We start from the raw sequence: 18,452 nt of genomic DNA on the forward strand, positions 1-18,452 counted from the left end.
AGTTGGGATAGTAAAATTTTACGTTCTATGTATCTTACCACAATTTTTTAAAACTTTGATTTGAACATCGAGTCCTATGGCCTCCCTTTACACAGGAGGACACTGAGAATTCTAGAGCTCCAAGCAAGATGGAGGTGAGTGCCAGGAAGGTCTCTGTGAGGCCAATGCCTCTGTTCTTACCTCTCCGTGCTACGCATGAGTGGCCACTTGATTGAAGCCATCACTTTATCAGAAAACAATGTGTTATAATCTGACACTCAATATTGGCTCTATCAACAAGATGATTATTATGAGCTAACTATCTTGTTTTTTCATGTTTACTTGTAAATATAACTTCTTACTACAATTCAAAATTCTCACCTATGAAGTAGTCATTTGCAGGAAAAAAAAATACTAACCAATATAGACCTTAATCATTCTCTGAATAGAAAGAATGATACATTTTTTATATCTTTAAAACAAGCTTGCATTAGCGAATGATGTCACTAATTTAGACTATGTTTAAACTTCAGATTTAGGTCTTCTAGCAAGTCAACACAAGTCAAAGACCTATAGGGTAAAATTCAACTTCCATTTAAAATTGGTCTCCTGCCCAGATTCAGAAATGCACTTTCTTCTTTTAAATGAACACTCGATAGAACAGGATTCCAGCACTTACTTTCACAGCTATTTGAGCAACACAGGTGCCACCTGCAATGTGCTGCAATTGGGCCTTTGAAGCAGAGGATGGGGTTATCTCCAGGATAATCTGGATACTCAGAAATTCTCCAATTTTGGGACACCTGGGTGCCTCAGTCGCTTAAGCATCCAACCTCAGCTCAGGTCATGATCTCACGATTCGTGGGTTTGAGCCCCGTGTCAGGCTCTGTGCTGACCACTCAGAGCCTGGAACCTGTTTCAGATTCTGTGTCTCCCTCTCTCTCTGCCCCTCCCCTGCTCACTCTCTGTCTCTGTCTCTGTCTCTGACTCTGTCTCTCTCTCTCTCTCTCAAAAATAAATAAACATTAAAAAAAATTTTTTTAAAGACGCACTGACATCTTAAATCCTCCTGCTCCAAAAAGCTCCGTGAAACTTTGCAGAGAAGGCAGATTCAAGTAGCATTCTCCAGAAAGCCGTTAATTACTGAGTTGGGGGCTGGCAGGGGGGAAGGAATAACATATTAGTACTAGTCTTAGCTCTTATTCAGTTGAGTGAGAAAGGGACAAATGGTTGGTGACTGTGCAGAACCATTCTATTTCTTTCTCCCCTGATTATCCTGACCCAAATGTGAAATGATCATGTTTCCAGATCATAGTTTCAACTATAGCTGAAGTTATCATTGATGACCATTTGTATGTCTATATTCGGATGCTTTGACGTTTGGGACTTTGCTGACCTGGGAGAGACCGCCTTTCTCGGGGTTAGCCAATTTCTAGAGATAGTAAACCCACCAGAGGGTGTACTTTCAAATGCAGACCAAGCAATCCAGAGCTCCTATCCCCAACCACCTCCTTTTTCAGACTGTCACACTCTGGACCACCATCCATCTGCTCTAATCATCCCAAGGCCAGGCACCAGACAAATAGGGACAGCGCCTGTGCCCCAGAGCCCACTGAAATTATTCAAACTAGCCAGTCCTAAGTCTGCTTCCCCTGCCTTGTCTGTTCCTTCCCACAGAAACTGTAATCAAGTTCCTCCTTTCCTTCTGCCTCCTGGCCAATCCCAGTGCATGCCTGTGTGTCCCCATCCATGGTGTGGGGTGCTCCCTCCTCCTGGGATCTGTGAACATAACAAACTGTCTTTTCAATGGCAATCATCTCCTGATCTGTTGACCTCGCCATACCTGAATAATAACAAACCTATGTTTTGAAACACCATTTATAGCCTTGTCAGGCTTTTTTGTAATTTCAGCCACGATATATCTCTTGATATGATAGCAGTATTCTCATAAGATTAATTGTCTTGATTTAAAAGAAAATGATTAACTTGTTTTCTAATGCCTTTAAAATGGATTGCTCAGTGAAAATGCACTTATTAAATAAAGCAAGTTTTTGATCTATGCTCTACTCGCCAACGAATTGAATTGTTGTGATGCCTTCCAGATTCCTGCAATGTTTCTTCAATGAAGAAGACATTATGGTAGAGTGGAGAGAAGCCCAGACATTTAAAGCCTGAACTTTAGTGTTTGGAAAGCAACTCCGTTAGCTGAAAAAAGACATTCCCTTCGTAGGTTTCCATCTAGGAAAAGCAGAGTTTGGACAAGACATTCTCTATGGCCCGTTCCAGATTAAAGGGGTCTTAGTTGTGAAAACCTAGGGGAAGCTCAAAGCTTTGTTTCTTAGAAAAGTAGGTATGATGTTGCTGCACCAATGTGAGTCATTTGCTATGCTTCTATGTGAACGTTATCTTGATGATTCTTTAAAAAAGAGGTTTTTCTGGGAAATTTGAGAAATTTGAGACTCTTGGGAAAGAGACTGACTAGATTGTCTCTTTAGATTCAATCCCAGTAAAAGTTGGAAGATGGTTAGGGTCTTCTGGGAGGATAAAGAGCCAGGCAGTTAGTACAGGTCGGCTGCTGGCCACAGCCAAGGATGGGATTGCCACTCTGCTCAGGAGGAGTTTTAATGTGAAGTATGGTGACCCATGGAAGCAGGGAGAAATGGAGATTATAGACAAAGAAAATGTGGTACAAAAAAGGAGTAGAGAAAAGCCAGAGAAGGGGCACCTGGATGGCTCAGTTGATTTTAAGTGTCTAACTCTCAATTTCAGCTCAGGTCATGATCTCATAGTTTTGTGGGTTCAAGCCTCGCATTGGGCTCTGCCTTGACAGCACAGAGCCTGGTTGGGATTCTCTCTCTCCCTCTCTCTCTGCCCCTTCCCCACTTGTGCTCTCTCTCTCTCTCTTAAAATAAATACTCTTTAAAAAAAAAAAGCCAGCAGAGAAAGAAAGGCATCATCATCAAGGAATTGAGCTCTTTGCCTCTACTGGTGTAGTGTCCCTGCCTCCCAGTTTTCTGACCCTACCAACTACTCTGTGACTCAGAGAGACAATATAAGACTTAGAGATGTGATACATCCTAATAAAATACTAACTACTTTATGAGTCTCTTTGCCCAGAAGTACTTTTTTCTTTTCTGGATACTTGCTGTACTTGTAAACCATACCATTTTATCCAGCATTTATTCACTTTTAAATTGTTTAACAATTTTATTAACTATAATAGTTTTACTAACTTGAGTCTTGCCTGGGTCAACCGGATTTCTCCATTTCAGGGGAGAGGAGCTTATATTCTCCTCTTTGGATCTTAAGCAGCATGTTACATAGATACATAGCAAGCAATAACAATTGCCTGTTGTTTGGGCAGTTATTACCATACCCATGGATCTGATTCCTCTTTTGACCTTAATTAAGGTTCTTTAGGTTTCCGGTTACACGTTGACACCAAGCAGTTTCCCACTGGCGTCTGTCCAATTAGTTGAGCGTATGAAAAGAGCATAGGGAGGGGCGCCTGGGTGGCTCAGTCGGTTGAGCGTCTGACTTCTGCTCAGGTCATGATCTCATGGTCCGTGAGTTCGAGCCCCGCGTCGGGCTCTGTGCTGACAGCTCAGAGCCTGGAGCCTGTTTCAGATTCTGTGTCTCCCTCTCTCTCTGCCCCTCCCCCACTCATGCTCTGTCTCTCTCTCTCTCTCTCTCTCTCTCTCTGTCAAAAATAAATAAACATTAAAAAAAATTTTTAAAAAAGAACATAGGGAGAGATTGAAAGGTTGAATGGAGGGATAAGAAATCACTGGTGACCAGAGAGCCACTGCAGTCACGTGCTAGAGGCTGCCGTTAGTTTGTGAAGTGAGCAGAAGAGTAAAACAGGAAGAAAGAAATCAGGGTGTAGTTTGAAGGCTGACATGTTTAAGGGCGAAGTCTCTATTTATTCCTTATTTAGGATAAAGATAACCTAAGCATTCGTATAGACTGAGGAAAAAATTAAAAGCCAAAGGAAGAAAAGATTGGAAAGAGATAATTAATGGATGGGAGATAGGATCACAGGGGGGGACGTATGACAATAGCCGTGTTTGACTCCTGGCTCCTACTTTTACAAGCTGCGCAAATTCTCTCTTTAAACCTCATTTTGTTCATATGTCAAACTGGGATAAAACATGATTGTTCTAAGACCTAAATGAGGTAATATATAGAAGTCATTAGCATGGTGTAAGCTGTCATAAAATAGCAGCTATTGTTAAGTCAGGAGCACAAACGGAAAGGGGAAGGGCCACCAATGCCTCTGAAATAGAAAAGAGGGTAGGGGAAGATCTGTGTGAACTCAAGAGGAAATTCCAACATTTCTGAGGCTCATCCAGAGGTTTTCAACACTGGCATCAGCTGGGGAGCTTTCAGAAACATCAATACTTTTCTCCTACCCCAGACCAATTAAATCAGTAACTCTGAAGTTGGGCATGAGTACTGTTTTGTTTGTTTGTTTTTTTTAAGTTCTTCAGGTAAACACACTGCACAGAGTTGATTCATTTCTGAAGCTTGACTATATATTTTTGAAGTAGACACTTCAAAACTTTTAAAGAATGCTGATGGCAACCATGGGTGAATGTCGAAAATGTTACGTTGAGCAAAAGAAGCCAGAAATGAAGAGACCCACTCTGTATAATGCCATCGTGATTCCATTGACATTGACATCAAGCAAAAAAAAAAAAAAAAAAAAGAAAGAAAGAAAGAAAAGAAGAAGAGAAGAGAAGAGAAGAAAAAAAATCTACGAGGATAAAAGTTAGAATAATAGTTGTTTGGGGGAGGGGAGGAGAATTAGCCAGAATGGACAACTAAAAACATTCTAGGTTGATGGAAATATCCTGTATCTTGACTAAGGTGTTGGTTACTGAGCTAAATACATTGCTCAAACTCACTAAACTGTACACTTAAAATCTGTGCATTTTAGCATATGCATTTGTACCTATATATCTGATTACACAACAAATGGGGAGCCATTAAAAGTGGTTGAGTAGAGGGGTGCCTGGACAGTTCAGTTGGTTAAGCACCAGACTTCAGCTCAGGTCATGATCTTGTGGTCTGTGAGTTCTAGCCCTGCATCAGGCTCTGTGCTGACAGCTCAGAGCCTGGAATCTGCTTTGGATTCTGTGTCTCCCTCTCTCTCTCTGCTTCTCCCCACTCGTGCTCTGTCTCTCTAGCTCTCAAAAGTAAATAAACATAAAAAAATTGTTTTTAAAAGTGGTTGAGTAGGGAAGTTTAATAAAAGCTATTTCAAATGTGTAGAACACCTAATTATCCACTAGTTTTTCTGTTGAGCAGGTATTTAGTTCAAATATCTTTTTAAAACGTGTTTATTTACTTTATTTTTAAGAGAGAGAGAGTATGAACAGGGGAGGGGAAGAGAGAGAGGAGAGAGAATCCCAAGCAGGCTCTGCGTTGATGTGGGGCTTGAACTCATGAACTGAGAGGTCATGACCTGAGCTGAAATCAAGAGTCAGACTCTTCACTGACTGAGCCACACAGGCACCCCTAGTTCAATTATCTTATCAGTAAATTTCTACTAGGTAAAGGGGATATCCCAGGAAACTATTCGGAGAAAGGAACCAGCTTGCTGTTGTTACTTTAAAGATTTAACCTTTCACATGTCTTATATTAGTTACATACCATTATGTTTAAGCATATATTATATTTTGATTATTCAGATTTTCATCTTCTGGTGTTTACTTTTGTGGTTCAGGTTTTATTTCTTTGTTTTCTTCTTTGGACCTTTGAAGTGATGGAAAGAACATTGGGCTGGAATCCCATGGCTCATTAAGCCATCTTCTTGTTTTATTCAGGAGCCTGTTCCAAGTCTCTCACCAGGAAAAGGAAGCTTAACTATACGAGCATATCACACAAACATTACCTTTGTCTTTATGTCTAAGACGTAACTCCTCCCACCCACCTGTGCACACACACAGACACTCACCATGTAGACCTACCTTCATGCTCTCTCCTTTGCTGAGGCACCCATAATGCAATGCGTGGCTTTTGTGAGCCTCCCTGGCGCTACCAACGGCCAGCGCAGGATGGGGAGTTTGAAGCAAATAGAAGAAAATTGTCCCAGCACCGCTCTCACCTTCCGTATCCCCACGTTTTTCCATTCTTTCCATTCACCGTGTGAAGGGAACATCAACCACACTTAACACTCTAAAGGAAGTTCAGAGATTCAAATTCTTCAGTGCTAAAGTTCATTTGCAAGTTCTATAGCAGCCGATGGTGATTGCGTTAAGTTCACCTAACACTAAAGAAGTAATTTGTTACCAGAGATTCCATTCCCTTCCTACCTCTGTTAGGATTTCTCCTGTTTCACTAGACTCTTTAGAGAACATTAGGCCATTATGAGCTGTTGAAATTCTTTTCCCTCCCCTGCTAGTGTCTTATGTCACTTGCCCCTGGCGGCGACCACATTGAGCAACATCATCTTATTTTCTTTGTCATGCTTCTGCATTTGAATTTAAATGCCCCAGAAACACATACAAAAGGCTTATGTAATTTTTTTATGATAGCATTTTCAATTTCTCCCATTTGACCTTTTGATATTGCTTTCACGATTAATTTTTTTCTAGGGCCTTGTTGACACAACAGACCGCTGTACTAACCTGTTAACCTTCGAAAAATCAGAGTTGAAATCTGGTTTGAGTGAGAAACCCCAAACAGTTTCCAGCTGGCCTGGGCCGGATGAACAGTAAGCCAGACACACTCATGTCCATGATGGATGAGCTGCTGGTGAATAAGAGGAGGTTGAAATGGAATGGGATGTGAAGACAGCATCGTGTTTAATCTTAGGGTGGCTCATCTTAGCGCTCATGTTCAGAAAAGAATAAAAACGCAAGTGATTTAGCCAAAGACGCCGTTTCTCTTTCTCCAACTTGCCACAGACAGTCCTCGGGAGTCAGCCCCTTCTGCTATGTGCACTGATGTACGATGGCCAGGTGACATCATTAAGCTATTTCTTGTTCCTCCCTTCCTAATTATGCCAGATTGATATCTGGTTAAATCGCAAAAACCGTTCTAATCCCCTTTAACTGTAAATCCTGCTTTCATCCCAATTGTGAGTTAAACCGTACCCAGATGCTTATGAAATCCTCAACACTGTCCAGGGGTAATTGAGGAATGCTCCGTTTGGTTAGTCTGCACCTTGAGGACAGATGACTCACTCCTCTCTCGATCCCATCTTCAAAAGTGGTCTGTCTGGCCTTTGCCGTCCTCCCTAACCCACCTGTCCACATCAAACATACCAATCACTGGTCCTGTGGTTTTACAAGCCTTTTGAGTCTCCAGAGGTGACCTTTCTGTTTTATTTTATTTCTAACTAGGGGCGACCGGATCGCCAAAATCTCCAAGGGATATTCTTTGAATAAATACACCCAGTGCTTGCCTTAGCAGCACAGACACTGAATAGATAGACACATCCACGTTTGGTAATTTTATTGTATATTTATTTGAAAAGAAAATATTGCCATTCGGTCATCACCGCTTTCCAACACGCTATGCTTTAGTTTCTGTGTTCATTCTACAGTGACTCCCATATGGACAGAGCAGGGTGGGAGCCTGTGAAGACTGAGGCCAGTGCTAGAAGCTTCTTCTCCTGAGAAGCAACTCTGCAGAGCAGTTATGAACACAGAGCAGCTCCGGGGAAGCCTTCTTACCATGCATGCACCCCGTGGCTACAGCCACTTGCCCTTTGAAGGCTGAGCCCTTGAGCAGTGTCCTTTTCTGACATTGTCACCCAGAGTAGACATTTACAGCAGTCTCTGTTTTGCACAACAGACCTGTGCATGTGTGAGGCCTTGAGCAGGGTCAGCTATATAATTTGCAGGGTTCATTACAGAATGAAAATGTGGGGCTTCTTTTTTTAAAAAGTAGGAGAGGGCTTGCTTTGGTAGCTTGTATATTAAAATTGGAGCCATACAGAGAAGATTAGCATGGAACCTGCACAAGGATGACACGCAAATTCGTGAAGCGTTCCATAAAAGAAGAAAGAAAAAGTAGGGGAGAAAATGCCTTTAAAGGCAATAAAATAGGAGCCCCTGAGTGGCTCAGCCGGTTGAGCTACTGACTTGATTTTGTCTCAGGTCTTGATCCCAAGGTCGTGGGGTCAGGCTCCACCCTGAGCCTGGAGCCTGCTTAAAATTCTCTCTCCCTCAGCCCCTCTCCTCCCTGTTTGCACTCTCTCTCTCTTTAAAAAAAAAAAAAGTATTAAAACATAAGGTTTTTCCTTTCTTCTGAAGTCTCCTTTTGACTTACCATGGTAATTGGGTTTGTTTTTTTCTTTTTTTTTTTTTGTTTGTTTTGGTTTGATTTGGCTTTTGCTATTTAATGTCATTCTAAATCAGAAAAAATTCAACATTTTAATTTTTAAATTTTTTAATGTTTGTTTATTTTTGAGACAGAGACAGACAGAGACAAAGTGTGAGTGGGGGAGGGTCAGAGAGAGAGGGAGACAGAATCTGAAGTAGGTTCCAGGCTCTGCACTGTCTGCACAGAGCCTGACGTGGGGCTTGAACTCACAAGCCGTGAGATCATGACCTGAGCCAAAGTCGGATGCTCCACTGACTGAGCCACCCAGGCGCCCCCAGAAAAATCAACATATTTAGGTGATTAGCATGAAATGTACCATTGGTCTTTATAGGGTGCAACACTAGTTTTAAATGAAAATGTAAGAGCATTCGTCTCTCAGGTAGCATACTCAAAATTACACAAGCCAAATTTCAAAGCTGCATGTCTATTGTGGTTTTATTGCAACAGTGGAAACACTGCACAAAAGCAACTCTGCTTTGCACAGCACACATTCTACCAACTCTATTTTCAGCTTACTGAAGAGTAAGGAAAGACTGAACAGAAAATAAACCATTACCCTATCTTTTCCTTTCTTTCTCGGTCACCATTTTCAGTATTATTGGCCGACTCAAGAAAGTAACACAAGTAAAGAATGGGTTCCTTGATAGGGTTCCTTGTTCATTAGTGTTCATTAGAGTGTCATTGTCTTCCTCCGGGTCTGAAGCAGGTTCTGTTTTAAACAGAAAGCATGGCCTAAAGGGGTTGTCAATGACCCTTCATACCCAGCTATAAGACCCAACTTACTTGCCTGGTACTTGTACTGAGTCACTGAACTGCCATGCCTTGTGGATCCACCAGAATTCTTTGCTCGTTGAATGTCATCCATTCTATTTGTAAATAGGCCTACAAAGAGTCACAGTGCACGTGCATATAGCATGTAACTTCTCTGTTCCACTGTCCCGTCACATTTCACTTGCAAAACACAAGTTCAAAGATAGCATGATTAAACATTTCAAGACACAACAATACAGGATTAAGCCAAACAAGGGACCCTTTTGAACATGAGCCCTGGGCTACTGGATGGTCTGCACATCCATGAAGTTAGGCCTGGCCTTGAACTAGGAAACCGCTTGTTTGATCGACTCAGGTTCAACCACGGAAAAGGTACCAAAGTCAAGAATATTTTTGGAAGTGTCAATGAGGAAGAAACACTTAAGTTACTATTTCTTATGTTTGTAGACCACCAGACGTCAAAATTTGGTTTCCTTTGATTGAGTTCATTGGGTTGACTTCCAACACCTCTGGTTTCCTGTTCGATGCCACAGAATTATTTTATAAACTATGAATGAAATGGATTACCTCTGGCTTCATCTCTGCATGGGTGCAGGCACATAAGTTCCTCAACCTCTTGAGCCTCCAGGTTGCAGGGCACCCCTTTTATTCATTTCTGGGTCATGCCCCCTCAGACCCTTGAGTGGTGATGTCTTTTGGACGTGGCATGTGTGATTTATGAAAGGCTTTGGTTCTGGATGGACTTTGCCTGCAGGGGCTGACCCTCCACCCACAGGGGATGATAGGTAGATAATAATGCCTTGAGAGACAAAAGAGGAACTGTAAAAAAAAAAGACCTTTGCCCCAAGGAGTTATATAATCACTCCACAGCACTGTGTACACACACACACACACACACACACACACACAGAGGTGGGGCAGCAAGGAAGCAGTAACATGGATTTCTTTCCCAAGGACTGACACAGCAAGTTATCTCTTCATAACTGACATTAAAGCTGGCTCTATGCACAATTCAAGCTTTTGTCTTATTAAATTACTGAAGACAGGGAGGATACTAGGAGTCTGCAAATAATCTGTTTTCCTCAGACATATCAGGGCAGTTGCCAACCACGGTTCCCATCTTTAACTTCTTTCGGAAAGTGAACCTGTTACCTATCAAGAGATATAACCATGGGGCCGCATGCACGTGTTTTTCTAGTGAGTTACATCCTGGCTGCGTCCCTACATTTTTCTCCTTGTGTAGTGTGGACGGCTCCAGAGACAAACCCTCACTGCTGTAACATTTTCGTGGGAGCAAGGAATGAGACCTAGTCCATTGCATTCAGGAGAGTAGTGTGTTGGGCTCCATAAAGGATCTGGGACCATCCTTCCCCTCCCTGCCCTTGTGCGCTGACCTCAACCTGCCTTGTCTGCAGGGATAAACAATGACCAGTTTGGACCTGCCTCTGCTCTTGCTCTCAGTCTCCCTCTGTGACCTTATCCTTTGGCCACAGCAGTGCCCCAGAGGCATCGTGCCTGAAGCCGAGTGACTGGAGTGGCAGGGCTGAGTCTAGAATACCACAGAAAGGCACTCTATGTTGGGTACCGCAAGTCCTCCTTGAGGAGCCTCTCCAGGTACCAGAATTCAGCATGACTTGCATTCCTGTCAATCAACCAAAACAGGCACAGATATTAACTGAGAGCCTTCTAAAGAATATGCTGGTGATGGACAGATGTATTTGAAAGAATAAAAACCACCGTTCAGAGTTTGGCTTTGCATATGTCTCACCGGATGACCTTAGACCAGTTATTTAATTCTGGAGGCTTTTGTTGTCTCAGTAGTAAATTAGAGATGAAAATACCTCTTGCCTATCTCACGGTTTAGAGATTGAACCAGGCTAAACACTGCACATATAATAACACACCATAAGAAAACTGTTAGAGTCGACTGCAATGTCAGGCATTACTATCAAGTGCTTAATACCATCCCAGACAGCATGGAATAAAAAATAACTAATATTTCATGCCTATCTGAAATGAAATCACAATCTTGTTGGGAGGAAAGGCTCTGTATGTGGTACAGATATGCTTTTCTAGATCTCCACATTATATATTGTTCGTAACAACACTTCTGTCTACGAAGTTGGTTCTATGATTATGTCCATTTTACATATGAAGTAATGAGATGCAGTGATCCTGCATACCGTTTGAAGGTCACATGCCCAGCTTCAGGAAAAAGGCAAACTCAAGATATGAAACCCATGAAGTCTAACTCCAGACTCCAGACTTCACCTTGACACCATGCCGTATCTTTTCATTGGTATTATAGACTTAGTACAGGCAATAATTAAGTGGACTTAGTTATAGAAGAGATCAATATGTAATCTTCTCAAAGACCCTATGTATCTTTCCTTGGGAGCCCTACTTCTAGCTTTATGATAAGCCACAGTAATAGCCTAACCATAAAAACTAAGCCTTCTTAATTGCTCCCCCTCTAAAAGTTCTCGAAATCTGTCAGCTTATTTAAAATGCGGAGCTTTTGACGAAGCCCTTCATGGGACACTCAGACCCGAGTTTCTGATGCTGGTGGAGAGGGTGTCTACAGGAAATTGCCAAGCGGGTCCTATAGGTGCCAGCACTCTGCTCACGTGTGGGGCTGAATCTGCTGATGAACATATTTGGTTAGGACTGCTTCATTGTGCCCGCTTGCTTAAAAGTACTGAACTGTTGTATAAGTTCCTTTGAAACAATGCATAAGGAAATAGAATTTAATAGCATTTCTGGCTCTTGAGTCAAGTGTATGTCAGATTACAACGAGCAATTTGAAAACACCAAAGTAGCACAATCAAAAAAAAAAAAAAAGAAGAGTTCTTAGTGAGAACGCTGTTCTTGAGCAGAATATGACAAACTTAAGAGCCACTCCATGTTCCTTCTTCAAATATCCGAGAGAATTCACTGGTTCCTAAAACTTCACGCATGTCTTTTGATTCCTCCTTCCAAAAATCGTAAAATCTTGGCATGACTGTTCCTAATTTGGAGTCTACTAATGACTATCTTGTGTTCCTTTTAGCTCTGTGTCCCCACACTGCTACGTGAAACATGGGGGCCACATTCCAAGGGCTTTGGATAGCCATGCTGAAACTCCATAGATCTCTTGATATCAGAAAATGGGGTATTTTTCCCCTGAATGGTTTTTTTTTGTCATGAATTTTCTTCATGAGTTTTCATTTAACGTGAAGTGTTGAAGAGTGGTCCATTCCCTCACGCTCCCAGCACACTTTATTGAACACCAATCTGGTGCAGCTGAACTTGGTGCTCAAGTGACCATTTATCAATGGCCATTCGCCATTAGAGATTTTAGGAATCTCTTGAAGATCTATGCCTCTGGCAGAATACTCCCTCGGAACCACGCATCACAGTGGGATGACGCAAAATCGGGCGATTTCAGAGCACTTTCTTAGGTGAGTTTCTAAGAGGTATAGAACCAGTGGACATTTGACATTCAGCCAGAGATGCGGTCAAAGAACCCGGGCGGCCAGCAGAAGCCAGATACCCTGCAGCTGCAGCCACAAGATGCATGCTGAGTTTTGGATGTTTGTGCTCCAAAAGAACAGCTTTGGACTAAAATAAGCCTTTTAAGGATCTCATGAGGAATCACAGGTGCCCCAGGATGACCTAAATGACAGTGTTTTCTGGAAGTTCTAAACACAGTGAGAACTGTGTGTGCAAAAGGATCGTCACACATGCCATTATGGGTCAGAGTTGGTCTTCCCTACTAGGCTCTAAGTCTGTGTCCGGTTCATCACTGTTTGCCTTGTCCCTAGTACAGGCTCTGGCCCCTGGTAGCCATTCAACAAGGTGGAGCAGTTTCAGAGGGTGGATTGTCTTTACGGACCAAGCTATGGGATCTGACCTGGTGAGGCATCCTCAGGACCCAGCCATTGCCCTGTAATATACACACTACACTAGCAAACCCCAGTTTTTCGTGGTGCCCCCCTCCTTGGGGTCAACTCTTGAGAATTCTGAGCATGAGCATACCCAAGGAAAACAGAGAGGAATCTGTACTTCTGTTGCCACCTTAACGTTGTTTTCTTGAGCAAACTTGGTCCCGTGGTCTCTTAGAAGGAGTCCCACTTTGTTTTCATTTTCTCTTTCATTTTAAAACTTAGGTCATTAACCTAGATGGAAGAGAGTGAAACAGATGACCAATGACCCTTAGTTTTGTGGGAAATGTGCTGTGTGTCTGGGAGCAATCAAAATTTCCCACTCAGACAAGTTAGAGGTGACAGAGGTGCTTTCTTAAAAAAGTAAAGCGGCCTAGCGGTTCTGGTCTTGGCATTGCTGCTATATCTTATATAACATTCTTTTTTTTTTTTTTTTAATTGACTGCTCTGTTTTTCATCTCAAGTTCATTTCATTAGGTTGCTGAAAAGATTCAGGATGCCAGTTAATTTGGATATTTTGGGGACTTATTTCAAAGGTAGCATCTTTTGACTGGATGGATTTCTAGGGGTTGCACGTGGGTCCTCCCCCATCTCCAGATGCTGGGGCTTTAAATTGTCAAGAGAGCTGAAATTTCATTGTGCTCTTATTTCTCCAAAAGAAAGGTAGGCGTGCCATAAATTCCCTCAGGAAATCAGGCAACTTTTCCTTTGCTTTCAACTCACGTGAAAAATATTAAGCGTATGTAGAGACATCTTAGTAAGTGGGTGGGGGGGGGGGTCTTGCAAGTACGAAACTAAGCCAACTACATGCATTTCACATATAACCTTGCAACATCCCTAGGAGGCCCCGTTGGATTGTTCTCCATCTGATATGAGATGAAATTGAGTGTCGTAGAAGTTTTTTGGCTTGTCCAAGATCTCCCAGGCTGTAACCATTATTACTTTAGTGCCTCTGAGCTCCACACAGTCTTTTTATCCTGCTTTGTGACATGGGGACTCCAGGGAACCTCATTTCTCCCTGCCTGCCCACGGGTGGTCCTGACGGGAGGCTGAGGGCTGGAAGTGGGAGAAAAGACAGTCTGCTAGTTTTCTAGAACTGCCATAAGCTACCACAAACTGGGTAATTTACAACAGAAGTTTATTTGCTCTTGGCTCTGGAGCCTAAAAGTCTGAAACCAAAGTGTTGGCCGGACCACACTCTCTCTGATGGTGCTAGAAGAGAATCTGTTCCATGCCTTTGTCTTGGCGTCTGGTGTTTCTGGAAGTCCTTGGCGTTTCTTGGCTTGTAGATGCATCACCCCAATGTCACACACCACCACGTGGTCATCTCCTCTCTGCCTGTCATCACACAGCGCTCTCTTTGTGTGTCTGACTCTGTACCTCTCTTCATAGAAAGATGCCAGCCATATTGGATGAAGGACCCACCATACTCCACTATGACCTCACCAAATCCTACATCTTCATTACATCAGCAAAAACCCTCTTTCCAAAAGAAGTCATTATTCACAGTTTCCCGGGATCAGGACTTCAGTGTATCTTTTGCGGCATGAACTCTACCCACAACAGGATGACTCTTTTTCTTTGTTTCTGTTCTCACTGTGACATCCGCTCACAAGGAGGGCTAAGATGCTCACAGAGTTCATGGCACTGGTTGTGGCTCTTGGGCTTCAAAGGCAGGTGCTCTGTAGTGACCTTTCCTGAGGAGCCTGTATCTCCACCGACCACTCCTTCAGCCCAAAGTTCTGAATCTCATCTCTGAAAGGTCCTCCTCAAAGTTTCCAGATTCCTTCCTTGATCATTGCCCCTCAGCCATTATATTTATAACTGCTGTCCACCATTACTGCCCTGTTAAACCTTACAGTTCTTTTTGACTCCTTCTTGTAGTTAATGATCTTGTATCCAGTTGACAGTTCTTTCTACCAAATTCTCTCCGTTAAAATGTTTGTCTCCTGACTGGACCCTGCTACATGGGTAGTGGACTGGGAACTCATCCCTAAGGCAGCGTGGTATTGTGCTTACGCAGCTGAGCTGTGTCTTAGGAGAAAGCACCGGAACTTTTACCAATACTCAACTTTCCCCTGTTCCTGTGAAACCACATGGATGAAAAGTCCCCCATCCTAGCTGGTTTTGAAGCCGAGGCTAGGTGAAATGAACCAAAGAATCTTCTTTAAAATCTTTTCAGGAGCGGGGAGTGGGCAAGAGGGGAAAATGGGTGATGGACAACGAGGAGGACACCTGTTGGGATGAGCAATGGGTGTTGTATGTAAGCAATGAATCACAGGAATCTCTCCCCAAAACAAAGAGCACACTGTCTACACTGTATGTTAGCTAACTTGACAATAAATTATATTAAAAATGAAATAAAATAAAATAAAATAAAATAAAATAAAATAAAATAAAATAAAATAAAATAAAATCTTTTCTGGTCTCTAACTGTCTACGAGCGGTGAATAGCACCACTGACATCCCACTTCTACTTATTACCAGCAACTCACTGCCTGATCATCACTCGGGCTATTTTCACCTTCTGCTGGGAGCATGGTAACATGGCTTTTGCCTATTTTGAGGTTAACTGCGGACCTGACTTCCTTTAACCAATAAGATGTGAAAGGAAGTGGCCTGTGTCAAGTTCAAGTAGAGCTCTGAGAGCCAATGTGTGACCACATTTTCCCCTGTCCTGTCAATCATGGAAGCACGTGTCAAAACAGAATTCCCACCAGCCCCTGTCCCTGAGTGGCCACACTGAGCAGGGCAGCCAGGTAACCCGAGCTGCACACGTAGCATGAGTGGGAAATGGATGCTTGTTGGGCCATTTGTTCCGGCAGCATATGGAGACTGTCCTGATTAGTACACACAGACTCTCATATCCAGGGGCAATATCTCAAGCTCATACATTTTTTATGGTGCATTGACTGCTGGGACAACCTGCTTTCCTGGTATTCCTTCACCCTCATCAGTTTCTCCTTTTCTTTGCAGCTTTGCTGGGTCCTTCTGCCATTCTGTCCTGCAAACGCTGAAATGTGCCGGGGCTCACTCCAGTCATCTTCTCTTGTCTATCCACACTCTTTCCCTAGAAAATCCCATTCAATTGCATAGAATCAGTTCATATCTTCCCGGAAATTGGCTCTGATTACCAAAGACATATAATGAACTACCTATTGTCTCCACCTTGATGTCTCCTGGACCACTTTAAATTCCAGATACCCAGCAGAACTTCTGATTCTGCTGCATACCTGCAAAATCCTCTCCATCTCATTATCATACCATCCAATTGCTCAGACCCCAAGCCCCAAAGTCATTCATGATTCTATTCTTTCTACCGCCTCTCCTAGGTGCCTGCCCAACTCATCAGTAAGTCCTATTGGCTCCAATTCCAAAATGCTTATCAAGTCTGATCCCTGATCACAGCTCCACCTGCCCCTGAGTTGAAGTCCCCCTCTTATACCTTGGAGGCTTCCATGACCTCTTAGTCAGTGTTTCTGTTTTCACTTTTAGGCCCCAACATCCATTTTAAAGACTTCATGTTCTTTTTAGAATACGAAAACATCATATCGCTTTCCTACTTCAGAAGTCTCCATGACTTTCTGCTCCACTTAGAATAAAACCAAATTTCTGTAGAAAGAGTAAGTTATAAACCCCATATTTGCTCATTCAGAAAATGTAGCTGAAGATGGAAGCCACGTGCCTCCCCTTGGAGTTTAATGAGAAATCCCGAAGGAATGGAAGACTGTTGACCTGAGCCCTTGAGAAGACAGGCTATTAAGAAGAATTGATTGTTGCTAGATAAATATGAGGGAAATGTAGCTAATATATATACTGCTAGTTACTCCCAAATTTGAGTGACATCTCTGCCGTTCTTTGGTCTTCATGGATGAGGGTCCAGCTATTTGCCAAGGAGGTCAAAGAGCCTTCCTGTTACCTTGAAAGGGTTCTTAACAGTTCCAGGACTTTGTTGGCATGTGTCCTTGAGACTAAAAATGTCTACTATAGGAAATCACATTTGTAAGATCGTCTTGTTGTTTAAAAAAAAATGTTGGGGCGCCTGGGTGGCTCAGTTGGTTGAGCATCCGGCTTTGGCTCAGGTCATGATCTCATAGTCCGTGAGTTTGAGCCCCGTATCAGGCTCTGTGTTGACAGCTCAGAGCCTGGAGTCTGCTTCGGATTCTATGTCTCCCCCTCTCTCTGTCCCTCCCCTGCTCATGCTCTGTCTCTCTCTCTGTCTCAAAATAAATAAAAACATTTAAAAAAAATTTCTTTAATGTTTATTCACCTGAAGTTGTTAACTGATTTTGTCATGGGTGATGGATTTTGCCCACCAACCTTGCGATAATTATTTCACTCTGACCTCTCTCCTCTATCTCTGGGAAAACCAACTCATATAAAAGGACTATAAAAGATTCTTTTAAACCTACAAAGAAATCTACAAAGCATTTCTTCCTTGTAATAATTTGTAAGTCATAATAAAGTCTCTTTTAAAAAAACTGGCATCAAAGTACATTACTTTGTGTCTCAGTCTTTCCTAGTATTCCATGTTTTGTCTTACAAAGCCACGTAGGATTGGACCATCATCTATCTCATTTACTATCTCCAGGCACTCTAGGTTTGTTGATGTCTCTAGACCACAGAAAGCTCATTTCAAACATAGGCTCTTTAGGTTTGTTGATTGTTTTGTCTGGAATTCTTTTTGCCTGATCTTCCCAAGACTCCCAGCATGTGGTTTTGTTTCAAATGCCACCTTCTCCGAGAAGTCTTCCTATATCACTCTATCTAACCGCCCCCCCCAACCCTGGCCCATTAAATCACTCTCTCGTTATCCTGCTTCTCTTGTTTACCTTATTTGTTACATGAAACTGTGTTACTCACTACTTATTTGTGTTCTCCCATTAGAATACGAATCTCATAAAAGCAAGGACCTCGTCTGTCTTATTCATCAGTTTCTCCCTCACATCATGAATCCAGTCTAGTCTATAGGGGACCATATAAAAGACTGCGGGATGAATGAGTAAATGTTTATAACTTCAAAAGCATTTTAACACACAGTAACAGAAGTCTTATACAACATATCTAGGTGAATTAGGGCCAAGGACAATTCTATAATAAAAAAAATCTCCTTGGGGCGCCTGGGTGGCTCAGTCGGCTAAGCATCCGACTTCAGCTCAGGTCATGATCTCACAGTTCGTGAGTTCAAGCCCCGCGTCAAGCTCTGTGCTGACAGCTCAGAGCCTGGAGCCTGCTTCGGATTCTGTCTCTCTCTCTCTCGCTCTCTCTGCCCCTCCCCAGCTCATGCTCTGTCTCTCTCTGTCTCAAAAATAAATAAAAACATTAAAAAAAAATCTCCTGGGTCAGAAAATATTTTAGCACACATCTTCTGCAGGCTACAGCTGTAAGTTGGTTTAGCTGATGTGTGTGTTTTATAAAAAAGACCACTGGAAAATTGTCTTCATT

The 18,452-nt window shown here is 42.5% G+C and overlaps 1 non-coding gene across 1 annotated transcript; it reads left to right on the plus strand.

The window, feature by feature from the left end:
* Window positions 1–7,882: 7,882 nt before the first annotated feature.
* Window positions 7,883–7,989, plus strand: LOC125147051 (U6 spliceosomal RNA). Its single transcript, XR_007144981.1, has one exon. It is a non-coding gene; the product is annotated as a U6 spliceosomal RNA (small nuclear RNA).
* The last annotated feature ends 10,463 nt before the right edge of the window (window positions 7,990–18,452 follow it).

Source organism: Prionailurus viverrinus, chromosome A1, assembly GCF_022837055.1.
Source record: "Prionailurus viverrinus isolate Anna chromosome A1, UM_Priviv_1.0, whole genome shotgun sequence".
In the NCBI taxonomy this organism is placed as follows: Eukaryota; Metazoa; Chordata; class Mammalia; order Carnivora; family Felidae; genus Prionailurus; species Prionailurus viverrinus.